Source organism: Halichoerus grypus, chromosome 6 (genome assembly GCF_964656455.1).
Source record: "Halichoerus grypus chromosome 6, mHalGry1.hap1.1, whole genome shotgun sequence".
Lineage (NCBI taxonomy): Eukaryota > Metazoa > Chordata > Mammalia > Carnivora > Phocidae > Halichoerus > Halichoerus grypus.
This window is the reverse complement of record NC_135717.1, coordinates 110,021,684-110,033,750: the sequence shown is the minus strand read 5'-3', so window position 1 is coordinate 110,033,750 and position 12,067 is coordinate 110,021,684. Positions and strand designations below refer to the sequence as shown.

General features: G+C 40.8%; 1 long non-coding RNA gene across 1 annotated transcript in view; it reads left to right on the top strand.

Moving 5' to 3' along the window:
- The window catches only part of LOC118518667 (uncharacterized), a 54,830-nt gene that overhangs the window by 956 nt on the left and 41,807 nt on the right, over nt 1-12,067 (top strand). The gene's annotated exons all lie outside the window — the stretch shown is intronic.

Genomic DNA, 12,067 nt, shown 5'->3' with positions numbered 1-12,067 from the left:
GAAAGAAATGGTCTTAACCCTTCTATATAATGAAGCAAACAGCAAAAATAACTTCTCTTTTGGCTAACACTGCATCTAAAATCTTTCAGAACACAAAGCCAATTGGGAAAGTCTGCTTACGTTGACCATGATTTAGTGAGATTCTAAACATGTGTGCTCTGCAGCTGATTAACAATTCTCTTTAATGTGTTTTTTAAGCTTCCTGAATCTCTTAACCTCAGCTGTTCGGAACCTTGATGTCATCAGCCTTGATCTCTGTGTTCACATTTTCTCTGTGGGCTTTGCTTTCAGAAGGAGCCCTTTTCATGAAATGGCCCAAACAGCTACAAGGCTGGCATCCTCCAGCATTGCCATTCCAGAGAAAAACCAGATTCATATTTCCAATAGTTTCTATAAAAAATCCCTGCGTCAAGTCTCTGACCTGGATTATGTTCCCAAACCAATTACGGTGACCAAAAAGATGGAATTGACCAATTGTCCAAACCAAGTGCCTCCACCCATGCACTTGAGAGTGGGGGCGGGGTGGTGACCAAAAGAACCAATAGTCCAAAACAATGCCTTTTATGTCCTTCTGGATTTTTTTTTTACTGCAAAGGAGAAAAACCCAATTTATCCAGTTTTAGCAAAAAAAAAAAAAAAAACCTTAATTGGCTCATATAACTTAAAACCCTCCAATAGTAGTTTGGCCTCTGGCACAGCTAGATTCAGGGATTCGGTTAATGGAATTCTCAATCTCTCTCTCTCCTTTTTGCTTTAGTTTTGCTTTCATTATCAGGCATGCTTTCTCCACGTCGAAGTCTGTATACTCGTTCAGCAACCCCTGATGTACATGATCTTAGCTCCTGAACTTTCCAAAGGAGAATGACCCTCTCTTCCCCTCCATATTAGACTTTGAGGAAAGGCCCAGAATAGTGCAGCTAGGGACATATGTCCGCCCAATGACAAGTCACCTCGACCAGCAGGGCATGAGTTACTCTGCCTGGAAAGCTTAGAGCTCTTGTATTAGTAATCTGAGTAAACACTTATGCAGCACTTATAACCACCAGACACTGTGTTCACATATGTTAAATCACTCAGTTGAAACCATAACACAGAAGCTAGGTGCTCTCAATATCACCATTTGACAAATGAAAAACTGAGGCACAGAGAGGCTATCAGTTTCCCAAGGTTACCACAGGAAGTGTTGATGCTAGGATTCAGAGCAGGCATCTCATTCCAGAATCAGTGGACTCCTAAAGCACACTCTAAACAAAAAGGTAAATAATTTCAGACAATGGCAGGTACAATGAAGAAAACCAAAGAGGTGGTGTAAGCATGCCTTGATGTGTGGAGGTTCCATTTGACGGGAAGTCAGGGAAGGTCTTTCTGAGGAGGTGACACTCGAGTTGAAACTGTAAGGATGAAGTGTGTGGGAACAGTGTTCAGGCAGGTGGAACAGAATGTGCAAAGGCCCAGAGGTGGGAGTGTGTTTGGTATATTTAAGGAACAGTCAGACAGACTGAAGAATGAACAAGGGGTGGGGGTGTGATGGGCACCAAATCAGAGAGTCAGTCAGGGGCCAGGGAATGTAGAGCCTCAAAGGCCATGGGACACTGTAGGAAGTCACTGAAGCCCCTGGAGGGAGTTAATTCAGTCATTTCATAATCACCGAGCATGGGCCATAGGGCTAAGAATAGGAGCAGGGGGTAAGAGTCTCTGGGGTGTCCTAGGGGGACAAATGGGCAGAATCTTCTCTCCAGAACTTATAAACAAATCCTACGTAAGTGCATGAAAGTCCTTTTTGGAGTTAATATGTTTTGAAAAAGCAGTTTTAATAACCCTGCTTCCAATAGCTAGAGTTTCTTGACCTGTTAACTGGTGCTAATTTTAATGTTGACTGACACAGATCTGGTCTTCATGTTTATGGAAAATGGGTTGTGTTGACATGACTGCCTTGCCCCCTTTTAAGGAATTGTCCTCACTGGTGGTAGTGGCCTTTGTGGCCTCTACTGATTCTCTTAGGTCTCCCTCATTTGAGAGCCTCCCTTGTTCCAGCCTTCTCCTTTTTACAAACAGAGCAGTCTTCTGTGTTGTTTGATAGAATTCTCTGAATCTGCTTCATCTGAGAAACCTCTTTCTTGCTAAAGTGTTAATGGATTCTTTTTCCTAGTTAACCTATTTATATTGGAATAGCACAATTAAGAGAAACTGCTTTAAGCCTGGATGAGTGCTCTAATGCTAACAACTTTAAGAATTATGGCAGGATAAGGGGTGGTGGGTGGCATTGTCATTGGACCCCTTTCAAATTGTAGTCACACTGCATGGCTGCTATCTATATCCAGAAGGATGGTGGCTCACCCATTAACCTGGTTCCAGGAGCAGCTAGAGAAATTGTAGCTCTTACTGGGATCCATTGACCCTTATAGTCCAAGTCTCCTCCTTGAGCTGCTCTGTGTGTGTGTGTGTGTGTGTGTGTGTGAGAGAGAGAGTGCGCGTGCATTTAAATTCACAATAAAATTGACTTTTTTGGTGTCTATTCTGTGAGTTCTTTTTTTTTTTTTTTTTTTTTTTAGTGCTTATCTCTGCTTTTATTTTTTTTTTTTAATTTTTTTATTGTTATGTTAATCCCCATACATTACATCATTAGTTTTAGATTTAGTGTTCCATGATTCATTGTTTGTGCATAACACCCAGTGCTCCATGCAGAACGTGCCCTCCTCAATACCCATCACCAGGCTAACCCATCCTCCCAACCCCCTCCCCTCTAGAACCCTCAGTTTGTTTTTCAGAGTCCATCGTCTCTCATGGTTCTTCTCCCCCTCCGATTTCCCCCCCTTCATTCTTCCCCTCCTGCTACATTCTTCTTCTTCTTTTTTTCTTTCTTAACATATATTGCATTATTTGTTTCAGAGGTACAGATCTGAGATTCAACAGTCTTGCACAATTCACAGCGCTTACCAGAACACATACCCTCCCCTATTCTGTGAGTTCTAACACTTGTATAGATCTGTGTAATCAACACCACAATCAGAATGCGAAATAGTTCCATCACTCAATCCTCTCCCCTCGCTCTAACCTCTGGCAAATAATGATCCATTCTCTGTTGTTATATGTATACATATTTGGAGAATGTCATATAAGTGGAATCATACAATATGTAACTTTTTTTTTTTTTTTAAAGATTTTATTTATTTGACAGAGAGACACAGTAAGAGAGGGAACACAAGCAGGGGGAGTGGGAGAGGGAGAAGCAGGCTTCCCACTGAGCAGGGAGCCCGATGCGGGGCTCGATCCCAGGACCCTGGGATCATGACCTGAGCCGAAGGCAGAGGCTTAACGACTGAGCCACCCAGGCACCCCAATATGTAACTTTTTGAGACTGGCTTCTATTCTGCATAATTCCTTTGAGATGCATCCAAGCTGTGGCCTGTACCAGTAGTTCCTTTTTATTGCTAAGTAGTATTCCATTGGATGGAGATTTATCCATTCACTCATTTGAAGGGCATTTGGATTGTCTCCCATTTTTGGTGATTATGATTAGAGGTGCACACAGCTTTGTGCGAATGTAGGTTTTCATTTATCTTGGGTAAATACCTAAGAGTGTGATGGCCGGCTCCTATGATACATGTATTAAATAGAATAAAAATAATTGTCAGAAATTGTCAAACCATTTTCTTTTACTCCAGAATAAGTGATGCTATAGAAATGGCTCTCCTGGTGCCCCTGAACTCATTCCTCTAAAGGCAAAGCAAAAGAGTCATCTTTCTTCACAGAAGCAGACAGTGATCATTTGTCTTACTCAGGGCTTATTCCTATTCACTGCTGTGAGAATTCACCCCAGGGAAAAGCAAGCACTTGGAGTGTTTCTGCACAAAAATGAGCTGACTTTGTGTTGAGCCACAAGTGGGTATTGCTTAGATAGAGCTTAGGTGGGGGCACTGTCTGGGTTTACAGAATCAAGCGGAAACCAGAGTGAAACTGTGCGGGAGGAACTGGAGACCCATATGCTTTCTGCCTAAGCCCAAAGATTCTGCAGCATAACAGTTGGTGCATATTAAGCAAGCAGCAGAAATCGGGCCTGAATCCTTGTCCACCACACAGTATCATGAAAATGGAAGCAGATAAAATGTGACCGTACTGTAGCATTTCTGCTGTTGGTTACCTCTCCTTCTGATTGGTCTGAGTGCCCAAAACAATTCCTGCAAGCCTGCATTGCTGGGGATTCAGATTAGCCGGCATCCAACCAACCCTCTAATGGAATCCATCCGCAATTGCACACAGCGAGGGGTTAAGCAAATCTTAGGAAAAGCTTTTTACTAATCACAGAAAAAGCCACACTTTACTTAAATGTTAGCACGTCCCACTGTGTTAAACCCACTGAAATGAATCCGAGATAGTTGTATCGAGGCTATATACACATTTCAGAGGTAGTTTTTGTTAAATTTTTTTAATTTATTTTTCTGATTTCAATTCTACGATACCACAACTTTAAATCACTCTTAGCACAATTGTAAAATAGAAAAATTGATGTATGTGTAAAGAACATAATGGATCAAGGATCCCATCAGACAAACCTACAATTATAAGAATTATGGTGAATGATAGTAGCAATTGAAGAACCTCAAAAGGCTTTCTGGCTTGTCTTGGATGACCACCCAAAAGTTTCATTGCTCAAGCAAACATTCTGTCTCTGGAGCCTGGAAAAACTGGACTGGAACTCTTATGAGAACATCTATTTCTTCCTTTTGGTTTGATGACCAGCGTTCCCAGAACAGCTTCTCTCAGGGTATTTCGCATTTCTGCTCTATAGCCCCTCCCAGAAATCAGAAGTTTAGAGCTCCTGCAACAGTTAAAAACCAATCATAAAATGGCCACTCACATGGTTGAATGCAATCTTGCTAGTCCCTTTTCTCTCTCCGAAAATGTCTAGACACAGCCAACTTCCCTGAAGTTTCTCCCCATTCCTCCCAGGTGGCTTTTGCCTCTTTTCTAAAAAGGAACCAGGGCAAGGTGTTCATTCTTTCCCTTTTCTCTCCCCCTCCCCCCCCACCCCGGTTTTTCACTGTTTTTCTGGAGTGCCAACAGTAGGTGGGGATTTGTAGTCACCCTCGTTTGGCATGCTCTCTGCTTCCCCTGAAGGCCAGTATCTGAGCAGCCTATATTCGAGCATCACTCCTGTAATATTTAACCCTCACTGGCTTATTATTCGATTTAGATTTGTTCATGTCTTTTTCCTCTAATAGACCAACCTCATCATGGACCTGGGCATGTTCATTCAGTTTCTGCATGGCCCTGACTATCTAGCAGCATCTTACAAACAAGTAGACTCTCAAGAAATATTTATTGAATGATTAAATTCATTCATTCAACAAATACTTAGCACCTACTGTGTGCCAGGTACTATTCTAGGCACAGAGGAGACCAGCGGCACACCATGAAAATAAGACTGCTGCCTCAGGGAGCTTACAGTCTGGTGAAAGAGAAAAGTCTGAGCTCTCGTGACTTGCGTATGTTAGACATTAAAAGAATTATTTTGTCCCAACACAGAATATTCAGCCTCGGGTGCTATTTCAGTCATATAGATCTAATTGAGGAGTGGCAACCCATATAGATGTTTTCTATTTACCATGTATGCATCATTCTGACAAAAGCAGTACTAACATTGCAGCATCCTATCCAAGAACCACATACAGCTCTACCTGAACACTTTAGTAGATTGCATTCTATCTTTAGGTCTCTTTGACTTCTTAAATATCCAAAATTGGTGTGGATTGCTCATTGAAATTTTGAAATGGTAATTTTTAGTCACCAAGTGGGAATGAAAAATGAAAATGATTGCTTCAAGATCCTGCAAGATGTGCTATAATTACATACCAGGTTTAATCATGGTCAAGTCTGACACATACATTCCAACATTCTGTTGAAATTAATTGAAGTAAAATATTTGTGGGTCTTTTCCCTCTTTTCTTCTCTTTACATTTATAATTCAAAAGAATGAAAGGAGCCTGATTGCTAACTAAAGAGAGTTCACTAGGTTGCCTTTTTTGTTGTTATTAAAGCTGCATAGCCACAAATTACAGTTACTTGTCACCTGTCTCTACCTTCAGTAACATTACCTGGTGATCAAGTTGCACTAAGGGATGCTGTTTTTATATAATGCCATAGGGCATATGCATAGAAGTTTTTCACATCTGACATGCAACAGAAAGACATTAGGACTAATTCCAAATGAATCTTTTTGTTTAACCAATTCTTAACTCATCTTTTAAACGTACCAGCTGCCTTGTATAGTTGACCCATTATAATTCTTAGAGGTCACTGTATGTCCCATTTACCACATAAATAGCAGTGTGATGGTCTAGAGCAGTTCAGTTTCTTACTTTCCTTATATGCCTTCTTTCTGGTGTAAAAGCATTAAGGAATTTTGACATAATGATAAGCTGCTATTTAAAGTCCTCACTTAGGAGATCGGAATGCAGGGCATTCAGAAGAAATGTACAAACTATGCATTCATGCTACGTTAGAGCCAACAACACTGAGCACTTTTTAAAAGCAGGGAACAATTCACATTTAAAATGTTTCTGACCTTGATCACCTTGACTATAGAGGCGATTATCAGAAAAGTTTGATACTTATACAGTCTTATAGGAAGCAAAATATCCTGGTGATAACTAAAAACATTTCATTACTGTCCAGATGTTCTGCTTTTGTAATGCCAAACATCTGGATTTTAAGAAATATTTGGATAATTGAGTGAGCTTTTAAAGTGTTTTGTTTTTTTTAATGTGAATTTGTGCTTGCTATCCTGTGGTCATAGCTTCATAGTCAACATCAGAACATGACTATGTTGTAGTTTTATATTATAATACCAGAACACAATCTCCAAGTCTATCTGGGAGAGATTCCTTTCCCAGGTAGAATCCTGATTTCTGAAGAAATTGCATCCAGTTGGATAAGGGATGTTTATAAGAATAATACATGGATGAGTGATCTTTATCCAATTAAGCTGATATTTTACAGGAGGAACCTCACAAAGCCAGGGTTACACATCAAGATGGAATTGAAGGAAGCTTAGTTGAAACTCAAGGAACTGGAGAGTGAGCAAGGGGGTTATAAAGATTCACAGATCTATGTGTCCCCTAAAACAGCGAAACTATCTCCTGTATGGCCGTTGGGACACATAGTAATGATTGGCATGTACACTGAAATTTCCACTAAAGGAAATCACTAAAAATTGATGAAAAATATTAATCTCCTTGGAATTCTTGTTTGGAAGTAAAGCTGTATTGATCTAAAGATATATTAAACAAATGGAATCAAATAGAATTGTGAAGAAATTGGGGACACCTGGGTGGCATAGTCAGTTAAACTTCCAACTCTTGGTTTCAGCTCAGATCATGATCTCAGGATTGTGAGATCAAGCCCTGCATTGGGCAGGCTCTGTGCTCAGCGCTGAGTCTGCTTAAAACTCTCTCTCCTGTCCCTCTGCCCCTCCCCACCATGCTCGCTCACTCGCTCTTACATGCTCTCTCTCTCTCTCTCTCTCTCTCTCTCTCTCTCCCCCTCCCCCCCTCTCTCAAATAAATCTTTAAAAAACAAGGAATGTGAAGAAATTAGAAGATACAGAACTATATCAGAAGATATTTGGCATTACATTTCTCTTGAAACAAAACAGTTGATGAGGCTAGGAGAACTTTTCCCCATTTGTTTTGTATCCTTCCTTAGTTCTCTGGAGAGTTTTGTATACGTCTTATATACTGAGTTAAGTGTTTGTTTTTTTTTTTAATTCCCAAAATTAAACAGCCAAGACTCTAGCATTGTGATTTATGAGCTGCCTGTAGAGAAAGATAAAACATCTCCATTCTGCATGCTAAATGCCTCCAGGTACTTTTTTCCTCAGTTCTATCTAGATCAAAAAGTAATACAAATTTTTAAAAGCCTCCAAAGTTCCTATTTCAGTTATTCATTTAACATATATTTGGTAATACTATATGCAAAACATGTTGCTATGTACAGAAAGGATCCAAAAAGAAAAGGAAAGGGGGATAATACTTGCAGAAGAGATACAATGTCCCAGACACGGTGCCAGACATTTCCTGTCTGCGGGGCTATTTGAAGACATGACTACTACCTTCAGCAAGCTTATGGTCTAGTAAAAAGGTTGTGATGAGTATGCTACCCATAATCCAAGGTAGAATGTAAGCAGTGCCATGAGATAAGCACAAACCCAGGTGCATATGAGAGCAGGAAGGAAACGATCACTTTCAACTGGGAAGGTCAAGAAATCGCACTCATTGAAAAATGGCTAGGATTTCAACAAGAGGAGAGGGTACTAGTGGGTAAAAGTTGGGGAATTGAAAACATTGAAAGAAGAGTTAATACTTATTCTTCTCAAATTTTTCCATAAAATAGAAGAGAAAGGAAAACATCTTTCTAGATATGTCTGCTGAGGCAAGGGAAACAAAAGCAAAAATCAACTGTTGGGACTACATCAAAATAAAATCTTCTGCACAGTAAAGGAAATAACAAAATTAAAAGACAAGCCACTGAATGGGAGAAGATATTTAAAAATGACATACCTGATAAAGGGTTGGTATCCAAAATATAGAAAGAACTTTTATAACTCAATACCTCCCCCCAAAAAAAATCCAATTTAGAAATGGGCAGAAGACATGAACAGACTATCCAAAGAAGACATCCAGATGGCCAACAGACACATGAAAAGATGCTCAACATCACTCATCATCAGGAAATGCAAATCAAAACTACAGTTAGATATCACCTCCCACCTGTCAGAATGGCTAAAATGAAAAACACAAGAAACAACAGGTGTTGGCGAGGATGTGGAGAAAAAGGAACCGTCATGCACTATTGGTAGGAATGCAAACTGGTGCAGCCACTGTGGAAACAGTATGGAGGTTTCTCAAAAAAATAAAAATAGAACTGACCTGTGATCCAGTAATCACACTACTGGGTATTTACCCAAAGAATACAAAAACACTAATTCAAAAGGATATATTGACCCCTGTGTTTATTGTAGCATTATTTACAATAGCCAATTATGGAAGCAGCCCAAGTGTCCATCTATTGATAAATGGATAAAGGAAATGTGGTATAGGGGTGCCTCGGTGGCTCAGTCCATTTAGCGTCTGACTCTTGATCTCAGCTCCGGTCTTAATCTCACGGTCATGAGTTCAGTCCCTGTGTTGGGCTCCACGCTGGGTGTAGAGCTTACTTTTGCCTGGGTGGCTCGGTTGGGCGACTGCCTTCAGCTCGGGTCATGATCGTGGAGTCCTGGGATCGAGTCCCACATCAGGCTCCAAGCTCAGCGGGGAATCTGCTTCTCCCTCTGACCCTCTCCCCTCTCATGCTGTTTCTCTCTCAAAAAAAAATAAAATCTTAAAAAAAAAAAAAAGATGTGAGAGATACACACACACAAAGGAATATTATTCTGCCATTAAAAGTGAAATTTTGTCATTTATAATGACATGGATGAAGCTAGAGAATATTATATGAAATAAGTTTGTCAGAGAAAAACAAATACCATATGACTTCACTCATGTAGAGTTTAAGAAAACAAATGAGCAAAGGGGAAAAAAAGAGACAAACCAAGAAACAGACTTTTATAGAGGGGAGTTGGGTGGGGGGATGGATGAAATAGGTGAAGGGGATTAAGAGAGTACACTTACCATGATGAGCAGAGTACTGTACAGAATTGTTGAATTCCTATATTGTACACCTGAAACTAATAGAACACTGTACATTACACTGGAATTAAAATTAAAAACTTAAAAAAATTTTTTTTTTAAAGTTGGGGGATCAGGGTCCCTGGGTGGCTCAGTCAGTTAAGTGTCAGACTCTTGTTTTCGGCTCAGGTCATGATCTCAGGGTCGTGAGAACGAACTCCACGTTGGGCTCCATGCTGGGCGTGGATCCTGCTTAAGATTCTCTCTTTCCCTCTCCCTCTGCCTCTCCCCCACCTTAAAAAAAAAGTTGGGGATCTAGAGGTCAGCATATGTAGATAGATGATGCAAAGTGCAGGGTAGGAAAGAAGTGGAACATGTTTGAGCAAAAAGCACAGTTTAGCCGGTGTACAGGGTACATCAATGCCTCCCAAACACACCAAACCAAAAGAATTACTTGTGTGTACGTGTGTGTACCTATGGGGAAAAGGGGAAAGATTCCTTGGCCCCACATAGACTTACTGATTCTGAATCTCCAGAATACATTTTTGGCAGACACTTTTCTTTTTTAAATAAGCACTCAAAGTGATGGTTGACATCAGGTACATTTGGGAAACTCTGGCATGTGAGCTGTAGAATTGAAAAGGAAAGCCTTGTATTTGGATTTTATTCAGGAGGCAATCTGTTGGCAAGTAAGAATGTTCACCTCTCTGGTCAATAAACAAAATATTTCTAAATTTTCTTTGGCTGTATCCCTTTGACTCTTAAGTCACATTCTTTTAAGATATTTGGGAACTCAAGCCTATCAGGTAAATTCAACACCAGGCCCCCACATGCCCGTACTGAGCAGCTGAGATATTGAAGCGTAGGTCCCCCAGCCCGAACTGCAAGGCAGCTGCCGCATTCCGAGCTCTCACTGCACTGAATTGGGCTATGTGCTCAGTGGCATGTTTAAATAGTCCTCTGAAGGCACTTAAAAACAGTTTTATATTGCTCGTGCCTTCCTCTGGGTTGGCCCACTAGCAGGGACGTGGATCGAGTAGACGGGGAATGCTGTTCTGGCTTGCTCCGTCTTTCTCGAATGTTTAAGTAGTGAACACTCATGAGCTATTGGGGAATGGGGGGACAAAATGAAAAGGCACTGGTGCTGGGTCTGATCGTGTTTTATTAATGAATGCCCTCGTGTCTGTGTCCTGACATGGCTACCATGCTTTTTATCAAAGTGTTTTTATTCTCGTTAGCAAAGGACCATAGGGCATGGTGGTGTTTGGAATGCCCAAGGACAGGACCTTCTCTTTTCCTTTTGTCTTGTTATTGTCTTCCTATTTTATCCTTCCTGACCCACATCCTTTTTTTCTAAACTCCTCTCTCCTTGGCTCCACCTTCTAGAACCAGCATCTCCATGCCCCTCTTCAATCCCATGCTGCTTCCCATTGTTCCACCAGCTGAACTCATTCTCACACCGCCAGAGCCGGGACTGGACCTTACTCACTCCCATCTGCTCTGCTTCTCACTGTTGCCCACCAATCCTGCCAGCCCGTTGCTAGCTTCTCTTTGCATGACTCCTTGTTCCTTCCTTTTGCGCCTTTTTGTGTTCAGCTGTCCAGTCTCACTCCTTTTGTGTCCGTGTTTCCTTCAGTATCTCTGCTTCTTCCCTTCCTGCTCTTCCACTATCCTCCATCGGCTTTAAATGCAATACCATCACTAAATTCTGGGTAGAGGTAAGATCGGAGTGGGTAGGAACAGAGAGTAAGAAGGGAAGTGGTTAAAGAGCACAGGTCCCTGGGCTCTGCTGCCTCACTCCAAATCCAGACTGTGTGATTTTTGACAAGCTAGTGCCTCTCCCAGCCTCGTCCTCCTCTTTAAAATGGATCTGCAGGCAGGATGTAGGGCTACTGTGAGGATTGACTGTGTTCATATGTATCAAGCACCTAAGACAGGGCCTGGCACATAAATATCATAGGTGTCCATTGTCATTTGTTTCTTTGTTCCCGACCTGTAACTTTGCGTTTTTCCATCACATTGATATGTCTCTGCACATTTACCAGGTTAAAAAATTAGCATATTATTTGTTTAAAAATGGATATAGTTTTAAAATATTCAATTCAAATGGAAAAACCTTAATGTTTGATTTTTACAGTATTTGTGTGTCTCTGTACTAGAGTGTACAGAAAAGACTGTGCAGTCTTTGTCCTTTATATGTCTGCTCAAATAAATAGCTGATCTATTTTTGTGGATCACAAGCTGATGCTTGGATTAATTCAAGTGATTTCTCCTTGCTAATGTACACTGAACTCAAGTGATTTCTCCTTGCTAATGTACACTGAGAAATGGCGAGCTGTTCTTTATCTTTTTCTTATTTGTTTCTACCCATATTCATTGACCTACACCTTGACAGTTTGTGT